Below are 11,309 nucleotides of genomic sequence, written 5' to 3'. Positions count from 1 at the left end.
CTTTTTTTTTTTTTTTTTTTTTTGACACCAAGTCTTATTCTGTCACCCAGGCTGGAGTGCAGTGGGTGTGATCTCGGCTTACTGCAACCTCTGCCTCCTGAGTTCAAGCGATTCTCCTGCTTCAGCCTCCCAAGTAGCTGGAATTACAGGTGTGTATCATCACGCCTGGCTAATTTTTGTATTTTTAGTAGAGACGGGGTTTCACCATGTGGGCCAGGCTGGTCTCAAACTCCTGACCTCAAGTGATCCACCCGCCTCAGCCTCCCAAAGTGCTGGGATTATAGGCATGAGCCACCACGTCTGGCCCAAAACTGAGTGTTAAGATGGCAATAGTTCCTAAACTGATTTTCATATTCGACGCAAACTCCGACAGACTTTCAGGTGGGTTCTTTGCCAAAAACTGACAAGATGGTCTTAAAATTTATATGGAAATGCAAAGGACCTAGAATAGCCAAAATAGTCCTGAAAAATTTCCTTGAAAAAGAACTAGTAAACTTTCCTATTTCAAAAATTGCTGCAAAAAGACTATAATCAAGATACTATAGTATTGGCATAAGAACAGACATATAAATCAATGGAATAGAATTGAAAGTTTAGAAATAAGCCCATACATCTATGGCCAATTAATTTTGGACAAGGGTGCAAAGATAATTCAGTGGGGGAAGGAACAGAATAGTCTTTTCAACAAATGGTGCTGGGACAACTGAATGCCCACATGTAAAATAGTAATGTTGATCTCTTCCTCACATCACATTCAAAAATTAAATCAAAATGGATCAAAGACTTAAATATAAGAGATAAACTATAAAACTTTTAGAAGAAAACCTAGCCATGAATGTTCATGACCTTAGATTAGGCAACGGTTTTGTATGACACCAAAAGCACAAATAACAAAAGAAAAAAAAATAAACTAGACACATCAAGATTAAAAAGTTTTTTTAGCTGGGCACAGTGGCATGCACCTGCAGAACCAGCTACTCAGAAGGCTAAAGAGGGAGGATGGCGAGTCCAGGGGAGTCCAGGAGTTTGAAGCTGCAGTGTGCTATGATTGTGCCTACGAACAGCCACTGCACTCCAGCCTGGGCAACACAGTGAGACCCCATCTCTTAAAAAAACCAAACTCCTTTGTACATCAAAGGGCCCCACCAAGAAAGTGAAAAGACAACCCATACGATGGGAGAAAACATTTGCAAATCATAAATTACCTTTATAAGGGATTTGTATCTAAATCGGTTAAGAACTCCTACAACTCAGAAATAAAAAGACAACCCTGTCAAAAAATAATCTGAATAGACATTTTCCCACAGAAGACATATCAGGAGCCAATAAGCACATGAAAATATGCTCAACATCATAGCCATCAAGGAAATGCAAGTCAAGATGATAATGAAATACCACTTCACATACATCAGGATGGCTATGAGTGAAAAGGCACATAATAACAAGTGTTAGTGAGAATGTGGAGAAACCGGAACCCTCATACACTGTTGGTGGGGATATAAAATGGTACACTCAATTTGTACCATTGAGTTCCTCAGAAGGTAAAACATAGAATTACCATATGACCCAGCATTTCCACCTCTAGAATTAACTCCCCCTGAGAATTAAAACATATGTGCACACAAAAACTTGAACACAAATGTTCATAGCAGGCTTGTTGATAATAGCTAAAAAAAATAGAAACAACTCAAATGTCCATCAACAGATGAATGGTGACAATGAAATGTGGTAAATCTCTACATCATGGAGTATTATTTGACAATAAAAAAAATGAAAATGAAGTACCGATATATTACAGCATGGACAAACCTTGAAAATGTTGTGCTAAGTGAAAGAAGCCAGTCACAAAAGATCACACATTGTATGATTCCATTTATTTTTATTTAATTTATTTATTGAGACAGAGTCGTGCTCTTTCACCTAGGCTGGAGTGCAGTGGCATGGTCACGGCTCACTGCAGCGTTGACCTCCCAGGCTGAAGCAACTGTCCCACCTCAGCGCCCCCTAGTAGCTGGGACTATAGGCACGCACCACCGTGCTCAGCTAATTTATTTTTGGTATGTTTTGTAGAGATGGGGTTTTACCATGTGGCCCAAGCTGGTCTCAAACTGCTGACCTCAAGCCATCCTCCTGCCTTGGCCTCTCAAAGTGCTGGGATTATAGGCATGAACCACTGTGCCTAGCTATGGTTGTAAAGGTAATCTCTAACTATAAAATCTGTAATAGTTTAACCATTTAAGCTGTCAACTTTGTACTAGGAAATAATTATATTATCATTTTAAGTTTCAAAACCCAAGAACTGACCAATCTTGTTTTAATTAATGTCATCCCATAAATACTCTGTGAATCTTTAAGCAGAGATAATATTTGTCTTGTTTGACTCTCTCCGTGTAGCAGCTCCACTTACTTGATTTTTGACCTTGAACTGATGACATAACACAGCCGTGCCTCAATTTCCCTATCTATAATATGAAGATAATAATACTATCTACCCCATACAGTTGTTATAAGCAGCAACCAATTAATATATAAAAATCGCTTAGAACTCTTATGGGACATATAACAAATCACCATCACCACTTATCATCAATCATTACAGAAAAAATTAAAATTGCCTTTAATAGAGTGGATCAAAACATAATATGAATCTATTTCTTTCACATGCTGAGGAACAACATGAGGATGCAACAAAATATATTAATTTGAGTTTTACAGAAACTAAAATTATGAGAAAACATTACTGTTTTCTCATACTACGTGTGAAATTATATATCCAGTGTGATACTGAAAAAAAATCCAAAGGGTTTGACTCTATGAAGATGTAAAGTTAGAGGCTGTTTATCAAAGACAGATATTTCAACACAAGCATACAGGACTCCTTTAAATAGATTAAGTAATTTAGTTAGTTTTTCCGGACAGGAACTACTTATTTTCATTCTAATAAAACTAATTAAGATATTTGACTGTCACTGGAAAATGTCAATCACAACCTATTTGAAATAATGAGGTCTTGAGGGCACCAACAAACCAAAATAATTTATTCAATAATACTCTGAAAAACTTCTCTCGTGAATAAAGGATGACACCAATTGAGCTATTCACTATCAAGGACTATTGCCAAGTTTAAGACTTTGAGGTTAATCAAATATGTTTTCTTACTATACTTTTTGCATATATGTTTCTGTGTTGGGTAAAATTTAGCATGATTAGCTAAATTTAAAATATTCCTGTAATTTATTCCATCATCTAGGAAGATATACAGTTCAGTAAAGTATTCATTCTAACTTGTTGTGGGAAAAAACTCTCCCTAATTTTAGATATAGGCTTACCTTTTCCCATACTTTTTATAATTTATGTATTGACTGTTTATACAGAGTGATAGCGGGGTCCTTCCTGGCATCTTGAAACCTGATGGCAGTTTCCGGAACAATAATTTATAAACTTACACATAGTTTCATATTTACCATCCCATTTGGTCCTCACAATTCTACAGAGGAGGCATGGCATTATTACCAGGGTTTCAAAGCAGAAGCCTGCAGGCTGTATGCAAACAACTCCAGAAGGCGCTATTTAAATTGTAGTAGCTATAAATTTTTATACTTGTTATTACCATTTCCCAGCAGATGGCAGTATGACGGCTTGAAGAAGGAGACATGATTTTTTTTTTTTTTTTCCATAGTTTCAATAAAGGCTAGGCAGAGACTAGTGGTAGGGCTAATTTATTACCTTCCCCTTTTGAATGAGCCTCAGAGAAGCAAAACAACTCCCGCAACATTCCTGATAACCAAGGCAAAGGTGAGAACCAAACTCTTTTTTTTTTTTTTTTTATCTTGCTCAAATTCCTATCTAAGGGGCCTGGGAGTCATGCACTACAAACCATAAACTCTCATCGGATGGGTTTTATTTAACCCTGTATATTGAGACTTACTTTTCAATCTGATTTAGGCAAAGGAAGAAAATAAAAATGTTTTAGTCTCAAAATATATTTCTTTGCCATTCCCTGAAATGGCCCTGCAAAGTCTCTTGTGGGAAAAATCCACATTCTATAAAGAATTCCCTTTTCCCTTTTGTTTTCCTTCCTTCCTTTCCAGATCCAGGAGATAAGCAACTAAGACCCAGGCACCCTTTTAAGTTCAATAATAAACATTTTACAACCTGCTCTCTCTGAAGTCTGCTATCTGAGAGCTTCCCCTGCACTACAGAACTCAGGTCTCCACAGTCCTTTATCTTAACCTGAACATTTCCTTTCTATTGATCCCAAGTCTTAGATAAACTCAACCAATTGTCCACCAGAAAATGTTTAAATTTACTTATACCCTGGAAGCCCCTGCTTTGAGTTATCCCACTTTTCTGAACCAACCAATGTATTTTTTCTTTTTTTTTTGAAATGGAGTCTCACTCTGTCACCAGGCTGGAGTGCAGTGGCACTATCTGGGCTCACTGCAACTTCCGCCTCCCGGGTTCAAGTGATTCTCCTGTCTCAGCCACCCAAGTAGCTGGAACTAAAGGCGCATGACACCACGCCCGGCTAATTTTGCATTTTTTTTTTTAGTACAGATGGGGTTTCACCTTGTTGGCCAGGATGATCTGGACCTCTTGACCTCATGATCCACCTGCCTCGGCCTCCCAAGGTGCTGGGATTACAGGCGTAAGCCATTGTGCCCGGCCCAGTGTATTTCTTAAATTTATGTGATTGACGTCTCATGCGTCCCTAAAATATATAAAACCAAGCTGTACCCAGACCACCTTGGGCACATGTTCTCAGGACCTCCTGAGGGCTGCGTCACAGGCCATGGTGAGTCATATTTGGCTCAGGATAAATCCCTTAAAATATTTTACAGAGTTTGACTCTCTTCATTGACAGAGGCTTTTTTTTTTCCCCTGGAACTAGGTTAAATAAATATCTATGGATAGGAAAACATAATTCATGTGCATAAATGGAGCCTTGTAAGAGAAAAAAATGCCAAAAGGGTATGGCCTAGGTATGCTGTTTTCAAAGGAGTTCTTAAAAAAAAAAAAAATTAATGTATTTATTTTAACTGATGAAAATTATACATATTTATCATATACAACATGTTTTGAAATACGTAGGCAAGTGGAAATTAAGCTAATTATAGCATGCATGACCTCACATACTTATCATGTTTGTGGTGGCTAACTGAGCCTATATTATCAAAATCATTAAATGTTTGTTTTACTTATTTTCCTTTCTCTTTGTCCTTTTCTTCCTCCATGCATGACTGCTTGCACGTAGCCATTCGGTAGCCGGCAGCCACTAATAATTGATTAACTTTACATGCTAACCCCTAGAGGCTGCCCATAAGATTAATGAACTGGTTTTCCTTTGGAAGAACAACCCTTAGGTCATACAGACCTCCTTGAGTTTGAACGAGCTGAGGGATGCAAACAGCTTTGATCATTGGGGGATTTCACCTCCTGCATGCCTGCCTTACTCACAAAAGCCCCCAGTTACGTTCAAAGGCAGGTCGGATTTGACAAATTGTCTCTCCCACAATCTCATTTTTGGCCAAATTGAATACGCCTTTCTCTGCTCGTAAGCAGTAGTGTGTCATTATTTGGCTTACTGCCCATCCAGCACTCGGACCTACATTTGAGGGTTCTACAACATTGAGAACACTTAAAATCTACTCAGTTATTTTCAATATAATACACTGTTATTAACTACAGTCATGTTGTACTATAGATCTCTTAAACTTACGCTGATGTCTTTGTGAAGATATCACAAAGATACCAAAGGGCTTCTTGATCAAAAGGAAGAAAAATCCTGCAACGCTGCACATTGCCTGGTTCAGGGTCTTACAGGCTTGCCTGCGCCCCACTGCACTGCCACGAACTGTTAGCAAAGCGCAGCTGTTGGATTTAGAGGCACTCGGCCTTCTCTCCCGTGTAGTGTTTTGGATCCAGGCCAGGAGAAATCCTAAGAGATAAGGGAACTACAAACTGTCATGTCCTAAGTATGCTGACACCATAAGCTGAGGTGCACAAAACTGACAGCTACCCAACAGGATGGTGCTATTCCTACGACACCCACAACTGCAAAATCCAGAAGGCCCGAGATCAAGTTTTGTCATGACTCATTTGGTGGCAATATTCAGACGGTCTTAAACTCCCAGGGCAGCCAATCTGTACCTGATTGGTGTGAGGTCTTTAATGGTCCTCACTTTATTCTCAGTGTGAATACTCACATTTCACTATGAAAATGTAATATTATTTGATCACTGGATGCTGCAACTGATCCCAGTGGAGATATTACAATATATATGGCATATATGGTATATTACCATTTTACAATCTGAAACTTTAATTTTTAAAACATACCTGGCCCCAAGCATTCCAGATAGCTATACTTAAAGTACATTTAATTGGTTCCTCTTCAGAATTTCCAGAATGGGTGAGGAAGGAGACCCAAGCATCTAAGACCGCCTCCCCCTTGACCTCCACACTGCATTTCAATAGAAGAAAAGGCTGGCCGACAGGCGCCTCCTAAATCACCTTCCTATAAGATAGCAGGTGTGGTATGGGGGAATCTCTCCGGAAGACACTGTTTTTGCTTAAACAAGATCAAACCCCTACCCCACTCCTCCATCGACCAAGAGCCTTTCACTTGTAATTTCTAAAACTGTAAACCCAAGACCCTTTCACTTGTAATTTCTAAGGCTGTAAACCCAAGACCCTTTCACTTGTAATTTCTAAGGCTGTAAACCCAAGACCCTTTCACTTGTAATTTCTAAGGCTGTAAACCTAACATCATTTTATGTGCAATATCCAGAGTGTAAGCCTATAGAAAGGCAGACCTTCTCTTTGTTGAGCGAGCTTGGTTGTTAGACAAATATGTTGCCTGGCTCCCGACTGTAATAATAATAATAAAACTCCTCTTCCTTCCTAGTTCAGTGTCCAAGTGGTCTGCGGCCGATCCTTCTTCACAATGGTACTGACATATATATGCTTCAGGTGCATAGCAGTACTCTCATTGATCAGAATTGCCATATTTATCCCTTATTAACATCAAAGCCAATTACAATAAATTCTAGGCCATATATCCTGTAATATTTTTGTAATGTGTTTATTTACATAAATTAAACCCAATGTTTAATGGGTTTAATGGGATGTGTGGCTAAGGAAAAAACTGTATCACAAAGAAATAATTCATGAGAAGGCATGGAAAAGCTGATGCTTTTTAAAAAATGTTGATTACAAGAAGATAAATGGATATTCTACCTTTAAAAAATTACAGTTAGGGTTGTTAATATGAGACTGGAAACTGCAAAGTCCTTCTTGTGCCGAACCTGGTTTTCACAATTAAATCTAGAGCAAACTTTGGGATTTAAGGACCGACCTGCGCTCCTCTACATCTTTGCAAACTGTGAACATCAGTTAAGTGCTGATGAAAGATTTGAAGGGACACAGCTTTCTGGCAGATTGAGGGAGGGTTTGTCCAGCAAATTTTTTCTCACTTGACGTTTTGCTAAATGAAAATCCTTTTCAGACATTCTTGCATCATGAGACTTAACTGTTATTTTTCTATATTCCTACCAGTATCCATATCAGTCCCTTATGAGATGATTATCCTTGAGCGAATAGCCTAAAAAGAATACTTAATAATAATTATCTAAATTATTATAAAGTGAATGCCTAATAAATTAAAGGACTGATGGAATTGAAATAATAACAGTTCATAACTTTTGAGCATTTACTGTGAGCTAGTCCCTGTTCTCAGCACTCTGCATGTAACTGATAAACCTGTGTGACACGCGAACGAGGAAGGTTTTAAGTATCCCAGTCCATGGGAGAGTAAAGTGCTGTCCTCTAAGAATGATTGTCAACTAGTGGCTGACCCTCAGAGGATTTGAAATACATGGGGCATTTCTGGTCATCACTTCAACTGAGGAAATGTAATCAGCTTCTCCTGAGTTGGGATCAGAGATGCTAAACCTTCTGAAAGAAGAAAACATTCTCAGCCGGGCGCGGTGGCTCAAGCCTGTAATCCCAGCACTTTGGGAGGCCGAGGCGGGTGGATCACAAGGTCAGGAGATCAAGACCATCCTGGTCAACATGGTGAAACCCTGTCTCTACTACAAATACAAAAATTCAGCTGGGCATGGTGGCGTGTGCCTGTAATCCCAGCGACTCAGGAGGCTGAGGCAGGAGAATTGCCTGAACCCAGGAGGCGGAGGTTGCGGTGAGCCGAGATCGCGCCATTGCACTCCAGCCTGGGTAACAAGAGCGAAACTCCGTCTCAAAAAAAAAAAAAAAAAAAAAAAAAAGAAGAAAACATTCTCTGGCAATGAGGAACTGTCCCACCCCAAACACAAACAACAGTCTATTGAGAATGCCTAAGAGCCACTCTACTGTTAAGAACTTACTTGTTTTCCACCATTCTTTTCATTGAACTTTTCATCTTTTTAGACTTTTATATTACCCAATTCAGATCACATTTAAAATTAAATCTGAGCACAGCTCTGAGCTTTCAGCCAACAGATGACCTGGTTGAAAACTGTTGTGCTGTTTTATGCATAGAAGCCTCTTCTCCTAATATCTTCTGCACTGCCACCAAAATAAACAAAAAGCCTGAACCCACTAACGTTTTATCTCAAATCCATCACCAAGAGAGTTAAAAAAAAAACTGATATAATTTGTATTTAATGCTACTCAATCTGGGGGGCACAAATTCTTATGAATATATCTGTCCTGTAAAACTTTTTCACAAGTACATGTTATCTGTTTCAATCAACCTAGCTGTATTAGTGTAAACTGAGCAAAAAGACATAGAAAAGAAGCACCTACACAGAACTGGACTTTGTGGTCAGGTGAAAGTCTATATAAAATTCATTTTCGGCTGGGCGCGGTGGTTCCAGCACTTTGGGAGGCCAAGGTAGGTGGACTAAAGATCGGGAGTTCAAGACCAGCCTGGCCAAGATGGTGAAATCCCATCTCCACTAAAAATACAAAACTTAGCCAGGCATGGTGGCAGGCACCTGTAATCCCAGCTACTTGGGAGGCTGAGACAGAGAAGTGCTTGAACCCAAAAGGCAGAGGTTACAGTGAGCCAAGATTGCACCACTGCATTCCAGCCTGGGTGACAGAGTGAGACTCCAAAAAAAAAAAAAAATCATTTTTTTCCAGGGGTCATGACCTCTTATCTTGATTCAAATTAAATATTGTGAGAACAAATTCTTTTTTAAGCAGCCAAAAGCACTGGGCAAGGAAAGTGCATGATATGCTAAGTCTTGTCGTATTAACAATAAACCTGTTAACAAATCAACATCATTGGCTCTCTATTCTCTTACTTATTTCTGCTAATTTCACTTTTCTAGTCATCATTTCTGTGGAGGCAGATGACTGCCAGAGGCTTAACAATCTCTAATTATCAGCTATACATGAAGAACCTTGGAGGGAGAAGATTGAGATTGAAGCTTAAGCCTCAAATTTAATCACTTAACAAGCTTCAGTAGATCTACATGGAGCTCAGCAATTTGTATAAATAAGCCCCCAGGTGATGGTGACGCTGCTGTTCCTTAACATTTCCATTAGGTGCGGCAGGAAGGCAAGACTCTAAACTAGAAAGCTGTTTCACTAGAAATAAGATTAAAGGCTGGAACTCTTCGCAAGGCATTTGATTTGAAGATGCTAAAACTTTAAGGCTTAACTCATGTTGCAGTAAGAATCCTTTGGTTTTAGATTATACCTGTTCTGTATTTTTAATTATATGGTATCCTGAATAATTTGTACATAGGAAGTCCTTTATGTTTTTTAAAGTTTAAAGTATTCTTGTGAAATGTAACTGTCAGGCCTCCAAGACCAAGCCTGGCCATCATAGCCTTGGTGACATGCATGTACACCTTTGGATGGTCTCCAGGAGCCAGAAAGTAACCAGATGGCCACAAAGGGAAGTGAAACAACTAGTTCCTGCCTCAACTGATTGCTCTTCCCCTGCAACCTTCAACCATTATTCCTGCTTAGCCTTGCACAAATTTCCCCCTAGACATTAGGTTTCTCAAAACCTCCAGCCCTGTGACTATGTAATTTACCTCACCCTCCCCTCTGCTTGCAACAGATAACCCTCACCCTTATGACCATGCCTGTTTGTAATAGATGACCCCTACCCTTGTGACCATGCACCCCGTGATACCTTCCCCCTCCCTAAAGTAGATTATCATCTTTAACTGACCATTTGCCCCAACCTATTTAACCAGTCCCCCTTCCTACTCCCCTTGCTTAACTCCTTTCTCGGACTTGGCCAACTTGCACCGAATTGCGAAATAAAATTGCTTCATTGCCCACAGAAAGCCTGCCTGGGGGGGTCTCTTTAAGAGAGTGACGTGCCTAACAGTAACCATAAATCTGGAAGCTATATACACAGTTACTTGTGATGAAAACCTGCATGGTTTTCATCATTTTACTTGTATATAAAGCTTTTGAATTCTTTTGTTAATTGGAAATGCATTAAGGCGCTTTCTTTTTTCTTCTTCTTTTTTTTTTTTTTTTGAGGCAGAGTTTTGCTCTTGTTGCTCAGGCTGGAGTAGAATGGCATGATCTTGGCTCACTACAATCTCCGTCTCCCAGGTCGAAGCGATTCTCCTGCCTCAGCCTCCAGAGTAGCTGGGATTACAGGAGTGTGCCACCACGCCTGGCTAATTTTTTGTATTTTTAGTACAGACGGGGTTTCTCCATGGTGGTCAGGCTGGTCTTGAACTCCTGACCTCAGGTCATCCACCCACCTCGGCCTCCCAAAGTGCTGGGATTACAGGTGTGAGCCACTGCACCCCACGCAAGGCTCTTTACTCAAACTTCACTGGAACTTAATTTGTGACTCTAAGAAATTCATTTCTTGAAGTGATGAAAATAAGAGATTGCATCTCTCATCAACACTCCTTCTGTCATGTCTTTCTAAAATACTGCACTTTCAAAGTTTCTAATTGAAGAAGCAATATTTAGAAAAGAAATCTGGGCCCAGGTGCAGTGGCTTACACTTGTAATCCCAGACCTTTGGGAGGCCAAGGTGGGTGGATAACAAAGTCAGGAGATCGAAACCATCCTGGCTAGCATGGTGAAACCCTGTCTCCACTAAAGTACAAAAATGAGCCAGGCATGATGGCATGCATCTGTAGTCCTAGCTATTCTGGAGGCTGAGGCAAGAGAATCGCTTGAACCCTGGAGGCAGAGGTTGTGGTAAGCTGAGATTATGCCACTGCACTCCAGCCTGGCAACAGAGCAAGACTCCATCCCAGGAAAGGAAAGGATAGGAAGAAGGGAAGGGAAGGAAGAAGGGAAGGGAAGGAAGAAGGGAA

At 39.9% G+C, this 11,309-nt stretch overlaps 1 protein-coding gene across 6 annotated transcripts in view; it reads right to left on the bottom strand.

Moving 5' to 3' along the window:
- Positions 1-11,309, bottom strand: part of BICD1 (BICD cargo adaptor 1) — a 283,414-nt gene that overhangs the window by 63,168 nt on the left and 208,937 nt on the right. The gene's annotated exons all lie outside the window — the stretch shown is intronic.

The sequence above is a fragment of the Sapajus apella genome, unplaced genomic scaffold (assembly GCF_009761245.1).
Source record: "Sapajus apella isolate SASKATOON/1434 unplaced genomic scaffold, GSC_monkey_1.0 scaffold66, whole genome shotgun sequence".
Taxonomy (NCBI): Eukaryota; Metazoa; Chordata; class Mammalia; order Primates; family Cebidae; genus Sapajus; species Sapajus apella.
This window is presented reverse-complemented; position numbering and strand designations above follow the sequence as displayed.